Source organism: Protopterus annectens, chromosome 4.part1, assembly GCF_019279795.1.
Source record: "Protopterus annectens isolate FY-2018-M chromosome 4.part1, PAN1.0, whole genome shotgun sequence".
Taxonomy (NCBI): domain Eukaryota; kingdom Metazoa; phylum Chordata; order Ceratodontiformes; family Protopteridae; genus Protopterus; species Protopterus annectens.
The window spans coordinates 128,178,876-128,203,220 of NC_056734.1; positions in this window are offsets into that span (position 1 = coordinate 128,178,876).

Consider the following 24,345-nt stretch of genomic DNA (forward strand, 5'->3'; position numbering starts at 1 on the left):
ATATTACTCCATTTGGAAACTGGTAAGAAGAGTGACTTACCTTGTGGGTGTGCCAGTATTGAGGATGGTGCTGGAGGGCTGCCTATGTCGGATGCACATCACACACTCCCTATACATGGTTGAGCACAGGTAGTGTCATGTTTGGCATCCCTTTTACTGTATGTGTGAGTCAGAGAGAGGTGTCATTCCCTGGGTCCCTCCTGTGTCAGTGTATGTGCTATGTGTTGCCTCTTTGCCAAGGCCAGGGCATACTGGTCATGCCTCTTTTTGCCTACTGGGGCAGGCTCAGGTTGTTCCTCCTCCGAGTCACTCTGTGCCTGTGCAGGCCTTGGCAATGGTGGGGGGGTGGGCTGTTTGGCCCTGCCCCATGCTGTTTCTGCTGTAGCTGCTTCCACAGGATCACATTGTGTAGCATGGCACATATGATGCCAGTTTGAGTGCATGTAGCTGGGGAGTACTGCAAGGCTCCACTGGATGTGTCCAGGCACCGTAACTGTGTCTTCAGCATCCCAAACACATGCTCTATTATAATTCTGGTCTGTGCTTGTGCCTCATTATGGAGTTCTTGTTTGGGTGTGTGTGCATTTCTGATGGGTGTCATCAGTGCATAACCAGCATCCTCCACTAGGTGACCATAAGGGATGTCCCCACTGGCAAATCTCTGGTACAGCTGCGTCAGATGCCAGATGTAGGAATCATGATAGCTTCCAGGGCGACCAGCACACACATTCATTATTATGCCCTGTGCATTGCACATGACCTGGCAGTTGATGGAGGGGAAGCCATTACGGTTGATGTAGACCATATCCTGCTCACCGGGTGGTGCTTTGATGCATATGTGTGTGCAGTCTAAAGCACCCACTACCTCAGGGTATTCTGCTATTTGGTGGAAAAGACGCTTATTGGTGCAGCGGTAGCATTGTTGCCTCACAGCAAGAGGTTCTCCTGTTTGATTCCCGGCTGGAGCGCCTTCTGTGTGGAGTCTGCATGTCCTCCTCATGGTCGAGTGGTGTTCAAAAGACATGCGTGAATGGGCGTGCCTTCGTTGAAGGTCAGGCATCAGGCTGGCACATCGGCACCGTAAAAATCAGCTGCCAATCATTAGCAGACTGGAGTTCCACTGTGGCGACCCCAACCGGGAAAAGCCGAAAGAAGAAGGTGGAAGAGATGCATATTGCTGGCCAATGCCTCACAGGTATTGGGGAAATATACATGCTCACCAGCAAGTGCTGACATGGCATCCTGGAACTGGTGGAGTACCCTGGATGCTGATGCCTGTGAGATCCCCATGATATCCCCAGTTGGCCTTTGGAAGGTACCTGTAGCTAGTATTCTTAGACCTACATATACCTTGGTATCCACTGGGATGGGTTCCCCTCTGTTAGTTGTGTGTGTCAGGCATGGCCAGCACAGCTCAACAATTTGCTGTAGGAGTTCCCTGTCCACCCTATAGCACTCCACTATCTCTAGCTCATGTAGCCCCTGGTAGGTTACCCTGGGTCTGTACACTCTTCTCCATCTCCTCAATGTGGGCTGGTCAACAGCATTCTCATCCTCACCACTCTCCCCATTCTCATCCTCACCACTCTCAGCCTCTTTCACATGTTGATGTATGATAGCTATTGCAGCCCCTATCATTTTGTTGTATTTCTTTGTTAAAATTCCCCCACTTATATACTCCGGTGGTGTAGAGTATGTGGGAAAAACCAGAGGGAAAGGTGTCTGCATAGTTTATAGTAGTGTTCTGGGCTGGGCTGGTCTACTGCCTGTGTAATTGGCTGATTCTGATACATTTCACCTGCCAGCTATGCTAGTTCTCCATGATTACCTTCCTACTGCTGTTTTCCCTCCCCATTGCCTTCCTGTTTAAGCCTGGGGGCATGCCAGGCAAACACAGTGCTCAAATGTGAACAGAGCTGCTATTTCCTGGTTTACTTTTTTTTCCCTTTAAAACCCAGTGTGCAGCACACACACCTGCTTAGGCAATGTAAAGAGTGCATCACAGCCTCAGACACCCCCCCCCCACTTAGCTCTGCTAAGCTAAAGGCAAACATGAGCCACAGGGCTCCAGTCCACTTACAGTATGCCTGACACCCCCCCATGATGTCAGCTAACTCCTAGGCTTGCACCAAGCTATTCCTGCTCTTACACTGTTGGGTGCTGACTAGCACTGAGGGGAAATCATTCCCTCATTTGCATAAGATTGCCTGTTGATGCATAGTTACAGGTCCCACACTGAGGCTCCCCCCTTAGCAACCACTATTCACTGACCATGTTGTCTTCTGCCTGCCATAGAGTATAATGGCAAAACAGTGATTTTGGTTAGAATGCTTATTTTAGTTTTTTTTTTCACCTGATCCCATTTGCATGTCACTGCCCTATGCTTAGCCAAAATCGGCTAAAAAAAATAAAAGTTTTTTTTTTTTTGCAACTGTTTTTCATGCCAATTGCCATATATTTAGCCATTGGCATGCTTTCAACATAATATCCATCTTTTATTTGGAGCTGTCAAGGGGGTGGCCACAGTGGTGAAGTGGTTAGCATTTCCGCCTCACAGCGAGAGGTTCTCTGGTTCGATCCTCAGCTGGGGTGCCTTCTGTGTGGAGTCTGCATGTCCTCCCTGTGGTCGCATGGGTTTCCTCAGGGTGCTCCGGTTTTCTCCCACATCCCAAAGACATGCTGTAGGTGGATTGGACACTCTAAATTGGCCCTTGGCATGAGTGTATGTGTGCCTTCTGTGGAATGTTAGGCACTAGGCTGGCAACTCAACACTGTAAAACTCCACTGCCAATCATGAGCAGACAGGTGATCCACTGTGGTGACCCCTAACCGAGACAAGCCAAAAGAAGAAGATTTGGAGCTGTCATGGCTCCATTCTGTCCTGCATGGCCGGCTTCCGGCTTCCTGAATTGCAAATTCACCTCATAGGTTCATAGGTTGGTGCAGCCATAACAATTCCTTGGCTATTTCTTCCCACAGTATTTACTTCCCTGGACCCCCTGTCTAGCATGGAGTTGCATGGCTTTCACCTGCAAATGGGGTAATTTGCATACAGGAGCTGAGTCTGTGCAGGACTAGTGCAGGAGCACTCGTGCACATCCCTGCAGCTTATTCCTGGATTGCATGGCAGACATATTGCCTGCTGGAGCTCCTGCACTAGTCCTGCACACCATGCAGGGCTTGCTGAATCTGGAGAAATATTGAAAAGGTGTTTTAAAAACTGTACTATTTTTATCCTTAGTAACATGATTTACTTTTGAACTGTACATACATCTATCTGGATTCATTAATGTCCTTCCATATTTAACTGTTCTCTCCAGAATCTGACTTTCTTTTTAAGACATTTCTTGCTACATTATAGTTTCCTTAGACAAAATATTTCTGGAGTCCCTCTCTTTCCCTTTCTCTTTCTCTGTCTCTCTCTCTCTCTCTGTGCAACTCCTGGTTCTCGCATTTCTCACAGTCTCTGTTTTCATGACATATCATTGTCTGTGATATATAGAATTCCTCTTCCACCTAAAGTTCATTTGTCTCATACAAATGACTGTGATTCCTTTTGTATAGCTTTCTGTCTTTCCCCATGAACAAAGCAGGATTTTGTTTCTGCTGGATTACCAACAATTTCAGCTTTACGTTCCTGTTTAAGATGGCTTTTGCATTTGTTTCTCGATTGTTTTTTTTTTTTTTTTTTTTTTTATTTGAGTAGTCAGTTATTTTAGGTAACTGTATTTCTTAGTAAGTTTAAGTATGTATCTGAAATTCTTTTTACTTTTTGTTGGCCATAGGTTACTGCACTAGTACCCAACTAATCTCTAGTTCTTATTTATTCTAACATGCTTTTTCGGCTGAATGTGCTCTACTTAACATATCTACTCTATGTACTTGTCTGGCCTGTATTTTACTTACAGATCATATTTCTACAGATTACATAACATCTTCTTTAATCTCAGGGGTGACATTTATAGTCTAGCTGAATATACATTGCAAAAAGGATTTGTGGTCTGTTTCCACCTAAAATTCTCTACCATTGACATATTCATGGAATTTCAGATGAGTTTACCACTGTACTGTTGACACTTCTCCTTCTATCTGAGGATAGCTATTTTGTGCAGCTGTGAATACTATAGATCCTCTGGCAAGTGGTTTATTCTGTTGTAGGATCACAGCTCTTATACCATTCTGACAGGCGTACATTTGTAATTTAACTGGCATATTCACGTTTCTCCTATGACTGATTGATATCAGCTGTAAGAATGAGAAGAGTTCAATCACAGTGACAATAATAATAATTATAATAATAATGTAACTACCTATAAATGCCATTGCAAAACCAAAATACAATGTTTTTTGTAGAGTATCTTTACTCATTGTAGCACCATCTCCTTATTTTACATACTAACTTCTGAGTCTCAAAGCCATAGAAAAATAAGAAACATTTTAACCACATGAACTATGATCTTGCAGTCATAATCTGAGTGAATGGAAATTTGGTGAGAAAAATATAAAATTCATGTACAAGGAAGTAACACCTGATTAAGCAGCCATTAGTTACTAGTAAGGTAGATCTTATATACATCATGGCATTTTAATGTTGGTGCAACTATAACTAATTTCTTGAGCTTTTAATAAGTCTTTTCCTATTCATAGCACCATTTCCAGGCTACATTTTGCTTTCTAATAGACATAGACATCACAGATGTATTATACAAAAACTTTGTAAGATACTACATTTGTCATAGGAACCTTTGCACTGCCTATTTGTCTTCCAGCTTTGGCATTTGCACAGTTATTATCATCTTTCAGCAATAGACTTTAGTCCCACTGATAGTAAAAATATGACCTCTATATGTTGTTTGTTTTACATTTGCTATAATTAAATGTGAAATTATATGTGGGGTGGGCTGTTGAGATATGCATACCAAGATATCTGAATATGTGTGATGTTCCACCATTGGCCATTGTTGTTGGGAGATACCTGAAGGGGTGAAATAAAAGGTTTAAGCATGATGTATGTCAACAATTGAGTGATTTGTTGACAGCAGACTGAAAAGTTTGTGGCTGGAGTGGGAAGGACAGAGGAGAAACTCTGGGATGTTCTTAGACACCTCCCAGGCCTAGCAGTGGAGATGGCAGCCCTCATGTCATTGCTGGAGCATATCATTGCTGGAGCCTTCCTGTGTCCTGACAGAGTGATCTTCAAACTATCTGGAGATATACAGAGCTGAGTATATTTTTCTGGCACTTCAGAGTTGTGTACTGGTAATTGTTGTTTGACTAATTTTATATCATTGCTGGCTGACTTCAGAGTTGTGCACTGTTATTTTTGCTTCACTGTATAGTTTTTCAGATCTCTACTGAAGGTGTTGGTTTTCCCATACCCACCATTTGGAGGCTTTTTCATGTGCCCTCCCCCACTGTAGATTTGATCTGGGACACTCCCCCAGTGCCATCTCTTTACCTCATTCTACCTAATAGACTCCTTCTGCACTTGTTTTTAGTCATTTTTAATTTAATTGCATTTTTTAAACTGTTTGGTCTAACATTGCTACATACTCAAGTGTGCTAGCTTGCACTGCATTTGAATAGTTTTTACTGCTGTTTTAGCTACTTTTCTGTATATATATATATATATATATATATATATATATATATATATATATATATACATATATATATATATATATATATATAAACTTTCCTGTAACTAGTGTAGTCCAGATTCAGATTTGCTGTATCCAGGACTGTATGTAAGCTTCTGAGCCCCCCCAAGTTTTCTGTGCTAGAGCGAAGCCTTCTAGCTTATCAGTGGGAGTGGTAAGCACTAGGTAACCTATCTACCACATAAGGAGTGGTTCTGGCCCAGAAATTGTAGTTATTGGCCGTTTTGGCAGTTTTTCCATCTCTCTCAACTTTCTGATTTAAAAGCCCGCATTTGCACTTGTTTCCCCCCTTTCCTGTAACAAGTTTAGTCCAGATACAGATTCTTAGTTTTAGCACTTGAATTTGCTTATTCAGCACTTGTTCAGAACTTGTAAGCACTAAATAACCTATTAAGTACTACAGCACTCAACCTTCCTCATTACCTAGAGGAAAACAGTTTTGGTACTTACATTCCTCACTTGCTTAGAGAAAAAACACTCTTGTACTCACTTTCCTCACTTATCCAGAGGAAAAATATTTTTTTATTCAGGCATGTCCAAGGGTCAGCTCCCAGTGTTCTCTCCTATCTCTCTGATGAATCTGGGCATCTTGGGGCAATGTAGAAATTGCCTCATCTACACAGACAACCCTCTCCTCCTACCATCCAACACTACAACCTGTGAGAGATGTACTTATCTAGCAAAACTGGAGGTAAAGCTCTCTCCAATCAAGACTGAACTTGACAGTCAAGAGGAGAAGGTAAACACCTGCACCAAACCACACTCATCACATAGTCTCACTAAATCTGCACCACCAAATCCACACATAGAAACACAAAAACATTTGCGGAGGCTCTCAATAATAATTTGTCTAAGCAACAGAGACCTACAAAGCAGAAACGCAAGCAACCTCCATCCCCCAACATAACCCAAATGACACATAGCCCGCAGACTCAGTGTACCACTCAACCACAGCCAATAAGGCAAAACAAAGTACCCAACACACTAGTCATAGGTGACTCTATAGTCAGGCACACTGATGTCCCACTCACCAGGCTAAACCAGGCGAAGGTTACTGTCAGCTGCCTGTCAGGTGCCAGGATCCGCCACATAACCCATGCACTCAGGTCACTCCACAACAAGTACAAATATGACTCTGTCATTGTCCATGTTGGTGTGAACAACCTGAGACGTACCTCCCTGGACTACATGAAAAGAGACATGGAAAAGCTCTCCAATCTTGTAGCCCAGGCAGGTATGACCCTAGCCCTGAGTAGCAGACCATGATGCTTTGCCAGAGATGGCCTGCTCCTGTCACCCCTGGGATTCCGGATAGTGGCTAAGGTTCCTGTCGCCCCTATAGTGCCTTTTTTAGGGAAGGTAAAAATGACAAATTCACCACCGTAACAGAACAGGCAAGCAAAAATTGAGAGTGATGCTACTCAATGCTAGAAGTCTAAATCTCAAAATGCACTCACTCGAGGCACTCCTTAAAATGGAGAACATTGATATCTGTGCAGTGACTGAGACCTGGTTCAAGGCTCCAGTGAGCACCCCTGCACTACCAGGCTATAACTCAAACCACACTTTTTGGCCATGTAACCTGGACCGGAACACCAAAGGTGGAGGTGTGTCCATTTTCATTAAGGATATCCACACCTCCAGTCTAGTTGCTCAGCATAATGCAGCCGAGGTTATCCAAGTGCAACTAACTCTGGGCAAAACTGCAATCCAAATTGTAGCTTGCTACAGATCACCCACCATGCCCCAGGATTCCCACTCCTCTTTTCTTGATGTACTGGAAAATATTAGGGTTCAATCAAACACCCTAATAATGGGCCATTTTAACTACCCCACCATTAACTGGGAAAACTACAATGTACCAACTTCTTTGCTCAACGCTTTTTGGAATTCATAAACTCCAATGCCGTGGATCAACTTATCCACACCCCCACCAGGGGCAACAATATCCTAGATCTAGTCATTACCAACATGAGTGACCAGTTTTCTACACCTGAAGTCAACGCCTCATTGGTCCGATCCAACCATAAGCTAATTACCCTAGATATCCACATCCTGCCCCAACCCCTCATTAAGGAAACTATGGTAAAACATTTCTCCAAAGCCAACTTCATGCTTCTTAAGACAGAAGTGGTAAACTTCATGACACCCATGCAGATGGACAATACAGTTACGACTACTGAATCCTACACAATTGCACTTTATAAGCACTTACATGAGTGCATGGATCGTGCTATCCCAAACAGAACCAAGATGCTATCCTCCAAAAAAGGAAGCCAATCTGGTGGTCCCCTGCCATATACAAACTGTACAACAGAAGGAAGAAACTGTTGCAAAAGAGAGTAAAATCCCATGAGTGGAGGAGCTCACTGGTCAGCCTCAGTAAGAAACTGCAATCCCTGATAAAATGCTCCAAAGCTAGTTACGAAAACAAAATTGCCACTGATTCTAAAGACAACCACAAAGCATTCTATAGCTATGTCAAGAATCTCAATGACAACACTCAGATCTTCCCTGAGTTACAGCACAATGGCACTAAATATACAGACCCAACTCATATTGCCAACATCCTGGCAGATAGGTTTAGTGCTAACTTTACTCTCCTCTCACCCCCTAAAGAGCCCATCTCTATACTGGAAGAAAGCAAAGTTTCTGTAATCACAGCTGCACAGGTAAAAAACACACTCTCCAAAGCCAAGAACACAGCATCTATGGGACCAGACAACATCCCAGGCTGTTTTCTACATGAACTACAGAATGAACTGGCATCCCACCTAAGTACCATGTTCAATCATAGCCTCACCTCAGGCTTTGTGCCTGCTGAATGGCACACAGCGACGGTTATCTCACTTCACAAGGGGGGAGCCACCACGGACCCTGGGAACTACTGCCCCATTAGCCTGACAAGCCTGGTCTGCAAGGCCATGGAACATATTATCATGGAACTTATAAACAAAGACATTGGTAATCTCCAAACTCTGGACCCCACCCAATTCGGGTTTGTAAAAGGCAGATCATGTCTCTTAAACCTGATAGACTTCTTTGAAGCAGTCACCAAAGCCATTGACAAGGGTAAGTTGGTTCACAAAGCCTATCTAGATCTTGCCAAGACTTTCAACACTATCCACCACTCTGGAATTATAGATAAACTCACTAAACTCGGTATACATCCCTATGTCACAAGATGGGTGGCCAACTGGCTCACTGACAGGTTCGTGGTCTGCACTCTTGTGGGAGGAGAGGCTGGACTCTGCCCTTCTGAGCTGGGAATTTCTGGTTAAAGGCTTATAGTGCCTGCATATTTGAACTGCTTCTTACTGAAATTGGTACACCTTGTTTGCTGTAGCATAGACTAGATCCAGGCCTGCTGAATCTAGCTTTGTTTGTATAACTTGAGCACTAATCCAGGCAATCTTTAAAGTATTCAATTGTATTTATTACTGCTTGGTAGTAACTTGATTAAAGTGTAGCTATCATTCTAAGTCTTTTGGATTAAGCACTTGGGCTTCAGACCAGTTGTTTTACATTAGGAAGGTTTGTGGCCTGCACTCTGGTGGCAGGACAGGTAGCTTACATCCTTCTAAGTTGGGAAATGCTGATTGAGGGCTCAGTGTCTGTTATTCTAAAAGTGTATTAGTTGGTTTAAGCACTTGGACTTCAGGCCAGTTATTTTACATTAAGAAGGTTTGTGGTCTGCACTCTTGTGGGAGGAGAGGCTGGACTCTGCCCTTCTGAGCTGGGAATTTCTGGTTAAAGGCTTATAGTGCCTGCATATTTGAACTGTTTCTTACTGAAATTGGTACACCTTGTTTGCTGTAGCATAGACTAGATCCAGACCTGCTGAATCTAGCTTTGTTTGTATGTTTGTTGTTTGTTTGCTTGTTATTTCCCTGAAACACTAATTCCACCTAAAACGCGGCTTTTCAGCATTTCTGTGGATCCCTAGTGATATCTGCATTGCTTACTGTACTTATTTCCTTGTTTCATTAGAAAGAAAGTTACTGTTTGTCGTTTTTGCATTTAAGTTACCTGTAACACATTGCATTTAAGTTACTTGGCACTTGCTCACTAAAGCAATTATATAAGTCAGCACTAAAAAATTAAAAGCACTACACCCTCACAAACTCCCCTTGAGTACCTTGTTCCCCATTGGCCCTTTTTTTCAATTATAAAGGAATTCCCAATACTATTCTAGCATGTCCAAAGGTCAGTTGTCAATCTCCTCTCCGGTTCAGCTGGTGAATCTGGGAATCTTGAGGCAATGTTACAACTGCCTCATGTACACAGACAACCCTCTCCTCCTTCCAACAAATTCCAACACATGTGAGAGATGCAACCATATAGCCAAACTGGAGGCTAAGCTCTCTCAACTCAGTACTGGGGTAACCAGTCAGGAGGAGAAGGAAACCACACTCACTACAATTCCAGTCTCACATAGACCTACCACGACAGCAAACCAAACACATAAACACACAAAAACATACTTGGAGGCTCTAAATAAAAATCTGCCTAAGCAGCAGAGACCTCCAAAGCAGACACCCAAGCAACTGCTACCCCAAAACAAAACATGTGCAACACATAACTCACAAAGCCAGTGTGCCGAACAGTCACAGTCCTTAAGGCTAAACAACACACCTGATACACATGTAATAGGTGACTCTATCGTCAGGCACACTGACGTCCCGCTCACCAGGCTGAACAAGGAGAAGGTCACGGTGAGCTGCCTGTCAGGCTCTAGGATCTGCCACATAACACAAGCACTCAGGTCACTCCAAGGCAAGTACAAATATGACTCAGTCATTGTCCATGCTGGTGTGAATGACCTGAGACGTACCTCCCTGGACTACATGAAAAGAGACATAGAGGAACTCTCTGAGCATGTAGCCCAGGCCATTATGACCCTGACCTTGAGTAGCATCTTACCCTCACCAAGAATGATGCCAGAATATGAAGACAAGATGATCAATTTCAACAATTGGCTTAACTATTGGTGTCATTCAAAGGGGATCCAATGCCTGTCAGCCTGGGATGACATGCTCGACAAGCCACGATGCTTCTACCTGCCACCCCTGGGCTTTTGGATATTGGCAAAGGCTCTTGCTACCCCCATAGTGCCTTTTTTAGGCAAGGCTCAAAAGACAAACCCACCTCCATAGGTATCACAAGGGTTAAGAAACTAAGAGTAATGCTACTCAACGCCAGAAGTCTAAACCTCAAGATGGATGCACTCGAAACTCTCCTTAGCATGGAGAACATCGATATCTGTGCAGTAACAGAAACCTGGTTCAAGGCTCCCGAGAGCACCCCAGCACTAGCAGGTTATACCTCATACCATGCTTTTCAGCCCCAAAACTTGGACTGAACCACAAAAGGAGGGGGAGTATCAATATTCGTCAAAGATACCCACACCTCCAGGTTGGTGGCACGGCACGAAGCATCAGAGACTATCCATGTGCAACTAACAGTGGGTAAAACTGCCTTCCAGTTTATAGCCTGCTACAGACCACCCTCCCAAACCCAGGAACTCCACTCTGCCTTCCTGAGAACACTGGAAAATATGAAGGTCTCTCCAAACACCATTATATTAGGTGACTTCAACTACCCAAACATAGACTCTAGCTCCTAGAATAGGTTCCTAGAATTTATAAACTCAAATGCTATGGAACAACTTGTTACCACTCCCACAAGAGTGGAAAACATACTGGACCTGATCATCACCAACATGGGGACTCTATGCTCCAGACCAGAAGTGTATCCCTCACTGGTAAGATCAGACCATAAACTAATCTCACTGGATATTCACATCCCGACCCCACCCCCTGCCCAGAAAACCACAGTGAAAAACTTCTCTAAAGCAAATTTCACACTCCTCAAAACCGAGGTGGAATCCTTCAAAGCCACCGGGCCTGTGGAAAATACGGCCCAGACCGCAGAATCCTTTATAAACGCATTCTATGAACACCTTCAGGAATGCATGGATCATGCAATACCAAATAAAACCAAGACCCAATCCTACAAAGGCAGACGTCCTGTCTGGTGGACCCCAGCCATAAACAAACTATACAATAGAAGGAGGAAGCTACTACATGATAGAGCAAAATCCCAAAAAGGGAAGGCATCTCTGATCAGTATTAGCAAAAAAAAACTACGGGCACTCATAAAATCGTCTAAGGCCAGCTTTGAGAGAAAAATTGCACAGAACACTAAGAATAATCACAAGGCTTTCTTTAGTTATGTTAGGAACCTGGGTGGGAATTCCCAGATATGCTCAGAATTCGTCCAAAATGACAAAAAATACACCGAACCCACAGACATTGCCAACATCCTAGCTGACAGGTTCAGCGCAAACTTCTCCCCCCTCCCCACCAAATGGGCAAATATCTATCCCAGCAGAGTGCTGCCCCCCTGACATATCAGATGCTCAGGTAAGAGCCGCCCTCTCCAAAGCAAAAAACACAGCATCAATGGGACCAGACGGTGTCCCGGGCTGCGTCCTACATGAACTCCAAGAAGAGCTAAACCCAAACATAAAACTACTGTTCAATCTCAGCCTTACTACAGGATATGTACCCAAAGGGTGGCGTACAGCAACAGTGGTGCCTCTCCACAAAGGTGGTGCCTCAACGAATCCTGGAAACTATCGCCCCATAAGCCTGACTAGCTTGGTCTGCAAAGCTATGGAAAGGATCATCATGGACATCATAAATAAAGATATTTGGGACCTACAGACACTGGATCCTACCCAGTTCGGCTTTGTTAAGGGCAGATCCTGCCTCTTAAACCTGGTCGATTTCTTTGAAACAGTCACCAAGGCCATTGATGAGGGGAAGGTGGTCCACACAGCCTACCTGGACCTCGCAAAAGCCTTCCATACAATACACAACTCGGGAATTATAGATAAGCTCACCAGCTTAAATATAACCCCCTATGTCACTAGATGGGTTGCAAACTGGCTCAAGGACAGAACCCACATGGTTAGAATTGCTGGAGCCATGTCAGGGTCCAAACCAGTTACAAGTGGCATCCCACAAGGCTCAGTCCTGGGACCTCTCTTGTTCGGTATATATTTCTCAGAGGTACAGGCCAACACGGAAGGACTGTGGCTGACCAAGTTCGCAGATGACTGCAAAATGGGCGCCATAATCAACTCTCCAGCCGACACAAGCATCCTCCAAAAGGGCCTCATAGAAACAGACAACTGGTGCCAGAGCCATGGCCTCAAGCTAAACGCCAGAATGTGTATAGTCATCCCCTTTGGCAAAATCAAAGTGCCCACAAATTACCACATAGGTGGTAATCCATTAAGTACAGAAGAAGTCATTAGGGACCTGGGGACCCAAGTTGATAGCAATCTCTCATTTGACAACCACGTGGCCAAAGTGGTTAGAAAAACATTTTATATAGCCCACTTAATGATGAAGGGATTCACATCTAGATCAGGGGAGGTCATCGTGCCTCTTTACTCATCCCTCATCAGGCCCATAATTGGGTACAATGCCCCTTTTGGGATGTACCTTACCAGACACCTGCAGCAACTGAAAAGACCCCAAAAGTACCTCACCAAGAGGATCAAAGGGCTCAAACAGATACCATATGCTGCCCGGTTAAAGGAACTCCAGCTCTACTCAGTGGCATACCACCTGCTCAGAGGTGATCTGTGCCTGACGTATAAAGCCATGTCCAACCCAGAATTAATGGACATGCTGCACCTCAGAAAATCCAAATCCCATCGAGCTACACACTCGAGATAATTGAACCTCAGCACTGAAATAAATAGGACATGCTGGAGGGACAGATTCATAACCCAGAGGCTCCCTTCACTCTAGAATAAAATCCCAGTCCAGGTTAGGCAGAGTCCCTCAATGACTCTCTTCAAGAGGAATCTTGATGAGTGGATGGGAGATCATAGGTTTACCCTGGGTATCACTTCTGTGTCACTGTTAGACAGAGGCACAGTATACTAACCTCGAAAAAGGGCATAGCAAAATTAATTTAAAATGGGTGGCAAAAGCCAAACACACTCTGGCTAGGCTTATAAATGCCCTAGGGCAGATAGCCTAGTATGAACCTATGAACCTATGAACCTATGACAGAACCCACACTGTGAAAGTAGCAGACTCCAAATCCGACTTCAGACCAGTGACAAGTGGAGTACCACAGGGTTCAGTCCTGCGTCCTCTCCTGTTTGGTATCTACTTCTCTGAAGTACAGGCTAACACAGAAGGTATTTGGCTAATGAAGTTCACAGATGACTGCAAACTAGGAGCCATAATCAAAACTCCTAACAATGTGGACATCCTACAAAAGGGCCTCACTGGGACAGATGCCTGGTGTCAAAGCCATGGCCTCAAGCTCAATGCCAAAAAGTGCATTGTCATCCCCTTTGGTAAAACCTCTGTACCCATGAACTACAACATAGGCGGTAGTATACTTAACACCAAAAGTGTGATAAGAGACCTTGGGACAAAGGTGGACAGTAGTCTCTCCTATGATAATCACATCGCCACAGTAGTCAGGAAATCCTTCTACGTGGCACATCTCATAAAAAAAGGTTTCTCATACAGAAAAAAAGAGGTCATTGTTCTCCTCTACTCATCACTCATTAGACCCATTATAGAGTACAACGGCCCTTTTGGTATGTACCTCACAAGACATCTACAACAACTGGAAAGGCCACAGAAATACCTCACAAAGAGAATTACCGGCCTCAAACAGATGCCCTACGCAGACCGTATAAAAAAACTTCAGCTTTACTCTGTCGCATGTCGCTTACTCAGAGGTGATCTCTGCCTAACATACAAAGCTATGTCAAACCCAGAGCTGGTGGACATGTTCCACTTAAAAAAATCCCAATCCCTCCATGCTACACACTCTAGGGACCTAAACCTTGTCACCACAATAAACAGAACATGCCGGAGGGATAGATTCCTGTCCCAGAGACTTCCCATACTCTGGAATAAACTACCTATCTATATAAAACAAAGCTCCTCATTAGCACTCTTCAAGAAAAATCTTGATGATTGGATGGGAAATAGGAAATTCACCCCGAGGATCACTTCTGTGGCTCTGCTCAATAGTGGCACAGGAAAATAATTTTCCTGGGTGGCAAAAGCCATGGTACCTTTTTGGAAAGGCTTGTATAGGCCCCACGGCCGATAGCCTAGTACCTACCTATGAACCTATGTCAAAGATGTGGAAAACAAGATGAGAAGTTACAGGGCAGGATTCACAATGGCTTGCATGGAGTCTAAGAGCCGTGTAAGACTCCATGCAGCCATCGCGATCCAGGAACAGCCCGAAATCCCATGTAAGAGAAAGCTAAAACGACTCTAACACGGGCAGGGCGTGGATATGCTAATCACCCCACTTGCAGCCGAAAGGCATGCAAATGAGGTAGATTAGCGATCCACAAAGCTGAAACCAGCCCGTGTAAGAGTCGTGTTAGTTGCAGAAATGTACTCAGTTGACAACTGAGTACGTTACTGCAAATAACACAACGGAGCCATGACAGCTCCAAATAAAGTGTGCAAATGTCACAGACAACATGCCAATGGCCAAATATGTGGCCATTGGCATGGTAAACCGATGCAAACATGAAAAAAAAGAATTTTTTTTTCCGGAGATCGGCGATATTTAAACGCAGCGCAGCCCCGCGCAAACGGGCTGCGCTATATAAAACAGAAAAATGAAGGTTAGAAACCCACAAATGTGGGTTTTATGTAATGCATGGATTTGCAATGCAGGGTCTAGCAGACCAAAAACAACATGGCCACCGTCTAGTGGTTGCTAAGGGGGGAAGCTGAGTGTAAGACATGTAACTAAGCATTAGTAGGCAATCCTATGTAAATGAATGGTAGGATAGTGAATCACACTGTCACATAGCAAATGAGCACAGTCCGTGCAGTGTAAGAGTTAGATAAGGGGGAGTAACAGAGTAGGAGATAGGTGACATCACAGGGGGGAATGTCAGGAAGAAAGCAAGCTCATTGGAGCAAAGTGGTATGTGAAACATATCAATCACACAGTAGAAAAAGAGGAGCATCAACAGATAAGCATGGGAAAGTCAAGAAATGGAAGGTGTACACTGTGGCCAACACCAAAGTTTCTTGCTGTACGTGCATGCGCGCGTGTGCGCGCTGGGAGGCTCGATTAATGCAGAGTGTGCGCGTGTAAGGCAGAGTAAGCATGTAGGAGCCTGTGTATAGATCTGTAAACCTGTTTGCGCTGGTGTGCGCGCGTTTTAACCCGAATAAGCAGATTCTAGTCCGTGTAAGCATGTGTGCATGCGTGGTAGCCACTGGGAGCGTGTTTTCGCTGGTATGCGCGCTGCTCCCCCTGAGGAAACAGAGAGGAAAAGAAGCAGAAGAAATAGTAGGAAACTAGCAGGGAATACCTGTAGATGTAGCAGGTGAAAACAATTAGAAGCAGGCGATTACACAGGCAGAATACAAGCACAGCCCAGCACTTAAAACACTGCAAATAGCATTAAAGTATGTTTCTCTCAAGAGATACTGCAAGACAGGTGTAAGCTAGTAGAAGTGAAAACTGAAAAAGCTGCACTCAGACCAAACATGCTAGGGGCTGCCATAGCTGTCATAAGGAGACATAGGAGACTTGCTGAGGGTGGTGACAATGGAAATGCTGCCAGACAACCCACAGTGAGGAGACGGAGAAGAGTGTACAGGCCCAGGGTCACCTACCAGGGGTTACATGAGCTGGAGATAGTGGAGCGCTATAGAGTGGACAGAGACCTCCTGCAGCAAATTGTCGAGCTGTGCAGGCCACACCTCACACACAGAACCAACAGAGGGGAACCCATCCCAGTGGAAACCAAGGTATGTGTTGGCCTAAGAATACTAGCAACAGGTACCTTCCAGAGACCAACTGGTGATATGATGGGGATATCACAGGCATCAGCCTCCAGGGTACTGCACCAGTTCCTGGATGCCATGTCAGCACATGTCGGTGATCATGTATATTTCCCCAATGCCCGTGAGGTATTGGCCAGCAATATGCGTCTCTTCCATCAAATAGAGGAATACCCTGAGGTAGTGGGTGCAATAGACTGCATGCACATATGCATCAAAGCACCAGCCGGTGAGCGAGGTAGGGCCTACATTAACAGCAAGGGCTTCCCCTCCATCAACTGCCAGGTCATGTGTGATGCCTAGGGCATAATAATGAGTGTATGTGCTGGCTGCCCTGGGAGCTACCATGATTCCCATATCTGGCATTTGACACAGCTGTACCAGACATTTGCCAATGGGGACATCCCACATGGACACCTAGTGGGGGATGCAGGTTATGCACTGGAGCCGTGGCTGATGACACCCATCAGAAACGCACACACACCTGAACAGGAACGCCATAATGAGACACACGCATAAACACTTAATGTAATAGAGCGTGTGTTTGGGCTGCTCAAGTCACGGTTCTGGTGTCTGGACACATCTGGTGGAGCCTTGCAGTACTCACCAACTACATGTACCCAAATTGTCATGGTATGTGCTATGCTACATAATATGATCCTGCAAAAACAGCCGCAGCAGGACCAGCATAGGGCCCGGCCAAACAGCCCCCCACCATTGCCAAGGCCATCACAGGCAGAGCGTGACTCAGAGGAGGAACAACCTGAGCCTGCCCCAGTAGGCAGAAGGAGGCGTGCCTGGTATTCCCTGGCCTTGGCAAAGAGGCAACGCATAGCACATACACTGGCTCAGTAGGAACCCTGGGAATGATACCCCTCTCTGACTCACTCATATAGTAACAGGGATGCCTAAAATGACATAACCTGCTCTCAAACATGTACAGGGAGTGTAGTATGTGCATCCAACAGAGGCAGCCCTGCAGCACCACCTGAGGCATGATTGCCATGTGTTAAGCAATGTAACACCATCTAGTATATGCAAACATGAAGACCCAACCTAACATCTCACCCTCACCAAGCATGATGCCACACTATGAAGACAACAAGATCAAGTACAATAATTGGCTGAGGTATTGCTGTTAGCAAGGGGGAACACATGGCTGACAGCCTGGGCTGACATGCTGAGCAAGACATGATGCCCCACCTGCTAGGGATGGCATGCACCCAGCACACCTGGCTGTGTAGATACTGGCAAAGACTGCTGTTACCCCCACTGTGCCTTGAATAGGTAAGTCTGGAAACACAAACCCACCAACATAGGTAGCACAAGGGATAATAACCTGGACGTAATGCTACCCAATGCCAGAAGTCTAATCTGCAAGGTGCATGCAGACCAAACCCACCACAGCATGGAGAATGGTAATATGTATTCTGTAACAGAAACCTGGGCAAGGCCTAGAAGCGCACCCTAATACTACCAGGTTATGCCTCATACCATGTTCTACAGCTCCAAAACATGGAACACATGACAATAGGAGTGTGGCTACCAGTAATTATCAAGAATAACCACAGCCCCAGGTTGGTACCACAGCAAGAAGCAGCATGGACTATCCACGGGCGAGTAACACTGTCTCAAACTGTGTACCTGTTTGAAGCCTACTACAGACCCCACACACAAACCCAGGTACCCCAGCCAGCCTTCCTGAAGACACGTCACAGTATGAATGTCCTAACAAATACCAAACAAGGCACACACAAAGTATGACATAGGTGGCAATCCATTATGTATGGAAGAAGTAATCATGGACCTAGGGACACAAGTGGACGGTAACCTGTCATGTGACACACACATTGCCAAGGTGGCCAGGAAGACCTGCTATATTGCAAACCTTAATATGAAAGGATGCACATGTAGAGCTACAGAGGTCACTGTGCCCCCATACCCTTCCCTTATCAGGCCCATATGTGACAACTATGCCCCAGTCCACATGTACCTTACCTTACACATGCAGCAGTCAGAAAGACCCCAAATGTACCGCACCAACAGGATAAAGGGTCCAAACATTGGACATCTGCAGCCTGGCTGAAGAAACCACAGCCCAATTCAGAAGCATACGGCACAGTCAGAGGTGATGTATGCCCGATGTACAAGGCCATGCCCAATCCAGAATGAATGGACATGCTCCACTGCAGAAACCCCAACTCCAGCAGACACACCACAGGGAGATATCTGAACCTCTACACATAGATTAATAGGATGTGCTGGAGGAACAGATCCATAACCCAGAAGCTCAGGACACTCTGGAACAGAATCCCAGTCCATGATAGGCTGAGCTCCACACACAAACTCAACAAGAGAAATCCATTGAAGTGCATGGGAGATAGCAGGTGTACACTGGGGGCCATCCCTGTGTCACATCTAGGAAAGTAAACCCTACGTGGGCATGATATGCACATTGCAAGGGGTGTTGAGACCCACACACAGTCTGTCCATGCTCAAACAAGGCCAGGGCAGATAGCCTAGTATGAACCTATGATGATACAAATTGTGCAGGACACAAAGGATTATTGCACAGCTGTCCTACCTGATGGTAGGAACCATGGTGGTAATCCACAGATATGCTCTGCAGCACTCTAATATCACAAACAATACACCAAACCCACACACATTGCCAACATCCTACCTAACAGATTCTTTGCAAACTCCCCACCAGCACCTAACTGCCAAATATCTATCCCAGGAGAGTGCTGGCCCCCCGACATTGCAGATGCTGAGGTAACAGCCAGCATCCACAAAGCACAGCACACAGCATCAATGGTACCAGATGGTGTCCTGGGTTGTGTCCAACAAGTACTGTAAGAAGAATGGAACAGCAAATATTACTGTGCACTATCAGTCCTAACACAGGATATGTACCCAAAGAGCGGTGTACAGCAACAGTGATCCCACACCACAAAGGGGGTGCCTGAATGGATACGTCAAACTATCACCCCTCAACCCCGAATATCTAGGTTGGCAAAGTAATGTAGAGGATGATCATGGATCCCATAAATAACGACATTGGGTACCTACAGACATTGGACCCTACCCAGTGTGGCTGTCATAGGGCAGATCCTGACCCGTACACATGTCTGACACTTGTGAAACATGCACCAAGCCCAGTGATGTGGGGAATGTCGATCACACAGCCTATCTGGACCTTGCTAAACCCTTCCATACAATACCCTAGTTGGCGGTACAGATAAGCTCACCAGCCTAACTATCAACCCCTATGCAAGTAGATGGGTTGCAAACCAGCTCAAGGACAGAACTGACCTGGCAGACATGCTGTAGCCTTGGCAGACTGCAAACCAGGTACAACTGGCATCCCACAAGGCATGGTCCTGGGAACCCTCTTGTATGCTATATATGTCACATAGGTACAGGCCAACATGGAAGGACTCTGTCTGAACAGGTTTGCAGAGGACAACAAACTGGCCACCATATCGGACCCTCCAGCTGACACAAGCAACCTACAAAAGGCACACATAGAAACACACAAGTGGTGCCACAGCCATGTCAACAAGCTAAATGCAGAATAGGGTATAGTCAACCCCTGTGGAAACACAGTACATGGCCAGAAATTACCACATAGGTGTTAACCCAGTAAGTATATCAGGAGCAATAAGAGACCTGGGGACACAAGATGATACATATCCTGCATGTGACAACCATGTGTCTGTAGTGGTCACAGAAAAATACCATATACTCACCTAATCATGAAGGTAAGCACAGCTTGGTTAGGGTAGGTCAATGTGCCTCTCCAGTCATCCATCAGCAGCCTTACAATTGTGTACAATGGCCCTTCAGGGATGTACCATAGCAGACACCTGCAGCAACTGGAATGACCACACAAATACCCCACCAGGAGGATTGCAGAGCTGTAACAGATGCCATGTGTCGCCTGAGTAAAGTAACTGCAGCTCCACACAGTGCCATACTGCCTGGCTGGAGATGAACTGTGCCTGATGTATAGAGCCATGACCAACCTGGTATCAATGGACATTTGGCACCATGTAAACACTGAATGCTGGTGACCTATGCAGCTGACAGGCCTGAACCCCAGCACAGACATAAACAGGACATGCTGTACTGATTGGTCCACAACCCAGAAACTCACTCCACTCACGACTAAACTCCCACTACAGGATATCCAGGGAGTCCCTCAGTGACTGTCATCCAGAGGAATCATGATGACTGGATGGGAGATGGCAGGTGTACCCTGGATATCACCGGTATGTCATGGGTAGACAGAGGCACAGCACACTAACCGTGACATATGTCATGGCAAACACCAGTAAATGTGTGTTGAAGGACAAACACTCTCTGACTAGCATTACAAATGGACTAGGGCACATGGCCATTGTTTGTCACTGTCCACACAAGTTATGGAATACATTAACAATGTCGGACAATCATGTACTAAGCTGTCCATATCTAAACAAAATGCAACATGGTCATATCTGCACAACTGGCCCTCAATCAGTCTGGTGTGCTCACTATAAACATTACAAGCATTGATAGGACTGAAACCGATTATACTGTCCACCACAATGAAAGTTTTTCACCAGTACACTATACAACAATACAACTGTTTGGTCAGCAGGAAAGGATGATGACAACTGTATGCAAACTATCCCATGGTGACCCTGCAGGCACAGCATAATGCCTGTTAGGTTCAGACACACAGCAGTTGGGCAGTAAGAACACAACCTGATGTCCAACACTCAACTGTACATGTGATATATAGATGGCGTCCACACACAAACAGAAATGTGGTGGTCCGCAGAGCCAAACATAAGGAAAGGGCACACTGGGCATGCTCGCACACTTAGATAAATGAGATGTGGCAGTCAAGAAGCCATACAAACTGTGAACTGGGCATGCTCACACACTTAGGCCATGTCACAGTTCAGCAGTTGCACACACATATCTGGAATTTCTATGTGTTACCATAGGAACCTCCCACAATACAGACATCTGCCCAGTGCACACAGTGAAGTTACAACAGAGACATAAATAAAGTACTGGATCCCACTCATATGCAAACATCTCCCACAATACACACGCTGTTTATAGAGATAGGGAAGGCTATGGCAATAAAGACCCACAAACAGTATATGAGCAACAAATATGTGCATCTGAAAAGTAAAAATATGGCCATAGAGTGCAATACCTGACCGTTGCCCCTAGGGAATACAGAAGGCTATCCACAGTGTATTTGGCATCTGCCTCCACAGTACAGTAGGCCACTGTGCCTGTGCAAAGTTAATGCATAGATATGCTCTCCCCCTTACTGATGGTTAGTAACAGATGTACATACCTCTTCATCCATAATGATGTCAGCACACTATACATATGTCAGGAGCAGAAATCATACCCAGTAATGTGAATAGCGCGCTCCGCTACTGCATCTCTAACAAGTGTCATAACATAGTTAGGTAGGGGTTTGAATCCTGCAAGTGCCCAGTGTGTGTATGACTGTGTATGGGGGAGTAGTGTGTGCAATTCCATGTGTATGAAAAATGTCCCTTTTGGCAACTAGTACTACACAAAACATGCTGCATATTCCACTGTCTAAACACTGATGATGTCAGCACCCTATAAGTACAGCAGGAGAAAGCAAACCCCCCAGTAATGCAAATAGCGCGCTCTGCTAATGCGTCTCTCACTAGTGTTATAGCATAGTTAGGTAGGGGTTTGAATCCAGCAAGTGCCCTGTGTGTGTATGACTGTGTATGGGGGAGTAGTGTGTGTAATTCCATGTGTATGAAAAGTGTCCCTTTTGGCAACTAGTACTACACAAAACATGCTGCATATTCCACTGTCTAAACACTGATGATGTCAGCACCCTATAAGTACAGCACGAGAAAGCAATCCCCCCCGTAATACAAATAGCGTGCTCTGCTAATGCATCTCTCACTAGTGTCATAACATTGTTAGGTAGGGGTTTGAATCCTGCAAGTGCCCAGTGTGTGTGTGACTGTGTATGGGGGAGTAGTGTGTGCAATTCCATGTGTATGAGAAATGTCCCTTTTGGCAACTAGTACTACACAAAACATGCTGCATATTCCACTGTCTAAACACTGATGATGTCAGCACCCTATAAGTACAGCAGGAGAAAGCAATTGCCCCAGTAATGCAAATAGCGCGCTCTGCTAATGCGTCTCTCACTAGTGTCATAACATAGTTAGGTAGGGGTTTGAATCCTGCAAGTGCCCAGTGTGTATGGGGGAGTAGTGTCTGCAATTCCATGTGTATGAGAAATGTCCCTTTTGGCAACTAGTACTACACAAAACATGCTGCATATTCCACTGTCTAAACACTGATTATGTCAGCACTCTATAAGTACAGCAGGAGAAAGCAATCCCCCCAATAATGCAAATAGCGTTCTCTGCTAATGCGACTCTCACAAGTGATCTAACATAGTTAGGTAGGGGTTTGTAGCCTACAAATGCCATGTGTAATTTTGTCACACAGTTTGTCCATGTGTGTGGGGTGTTGTTCCCAATATTGCACGACGTACATTATATCAGTAATGTCAATGCACACATGATGTATGTGTGTGCCACCTACACATATGTACCTGTGAACTGCAAGAGTTCCCATGTCCGAAGCCTGCCTCATGTGAATACATGGAATATGCATCAGACAACTGTATGACTGGGGTGTTGTGTGCAGGGGCTGCATGTGGTATGTGACTATACATGGAATATGCATCAGACAACTGTATGACTGGGGTGTTCTGTGCAGGGGCTGCATGTGGTATGTGACTATACAGTGTGGGTTATAGATGGTGTCATCCCACCAGCGAGGGATACATGATTGGTCTGGAGCATATAGTCCACATGTTGGTGATGAACAGGTGCAGCATGTTGTCACCACTTGTGGGAGTGGTAACAAGTTGTTCCATAGCAATGCAGGGAATGAATGATAAGACACCTTCAGATAGAGTCTTGCAGCTAGAATAATGCTCACACTGTATGTTTGGGTAGTTGCAGTGCAACCATATAATGGTGTGTGTAGAGACCGTCATATTCCCAGTGTTGTCACGAAGGCCAAGTGGGTTTCCTGGGTATGGGAGTGTGGTGTGTGTCAGGCTATGAACCTGAAGGCAGTCTAACCCACTGTGTGTTGCACATGGAGAGGCTCTGATGCTTTGTGCAGTGCCACCAACCTGGGGGTGTGTATATCTGAGGTGCCTTTGGATACATCCCCCCTGTTCTGTTTTGGTGCATGTGTAGGGGATGACAAGCATGGTATCAGGAATGACCTGGCACTGATGGTGTGCACCTGGGAGCCTTGTACCAGGAGTCTGTTACTGCATGGATATTGCTGTACCCCATGCTAAGGACAGTTTCCACTGCATGCATCTTTAGGTTTACACTGCTGCTGTTGAGTAGCATTGCTATTAGTGTCCCATCCCGTGTGATACCTGTGTAGGTGGCTATGTAATGTCAGCCTTGTATACAAAGGCAGTATGTGTGTAGCAACAGCCTCTGCCAATATACAACGACCCATGGGTGACAGGTGCAAGCTGTCCCAAGCAAAGCAATGTGGCATGTCCAGCATGTAATCCCACACTGACAGGCATTGGATCCCCTTTGGATGTCACTGAAAGATACGTTAAGTGCAGAAACAGATGATCCTGTCTACATATTGTGGCAGCATTCATGGTGAGGGTGAGATGCTACCCAAAGCCCGGGTCATACCAGCCTGTGCACAACCTCAGAGTGCCCCTCCATGTCCCCTAACATGTAGTCCAGGGAGGTGCATCA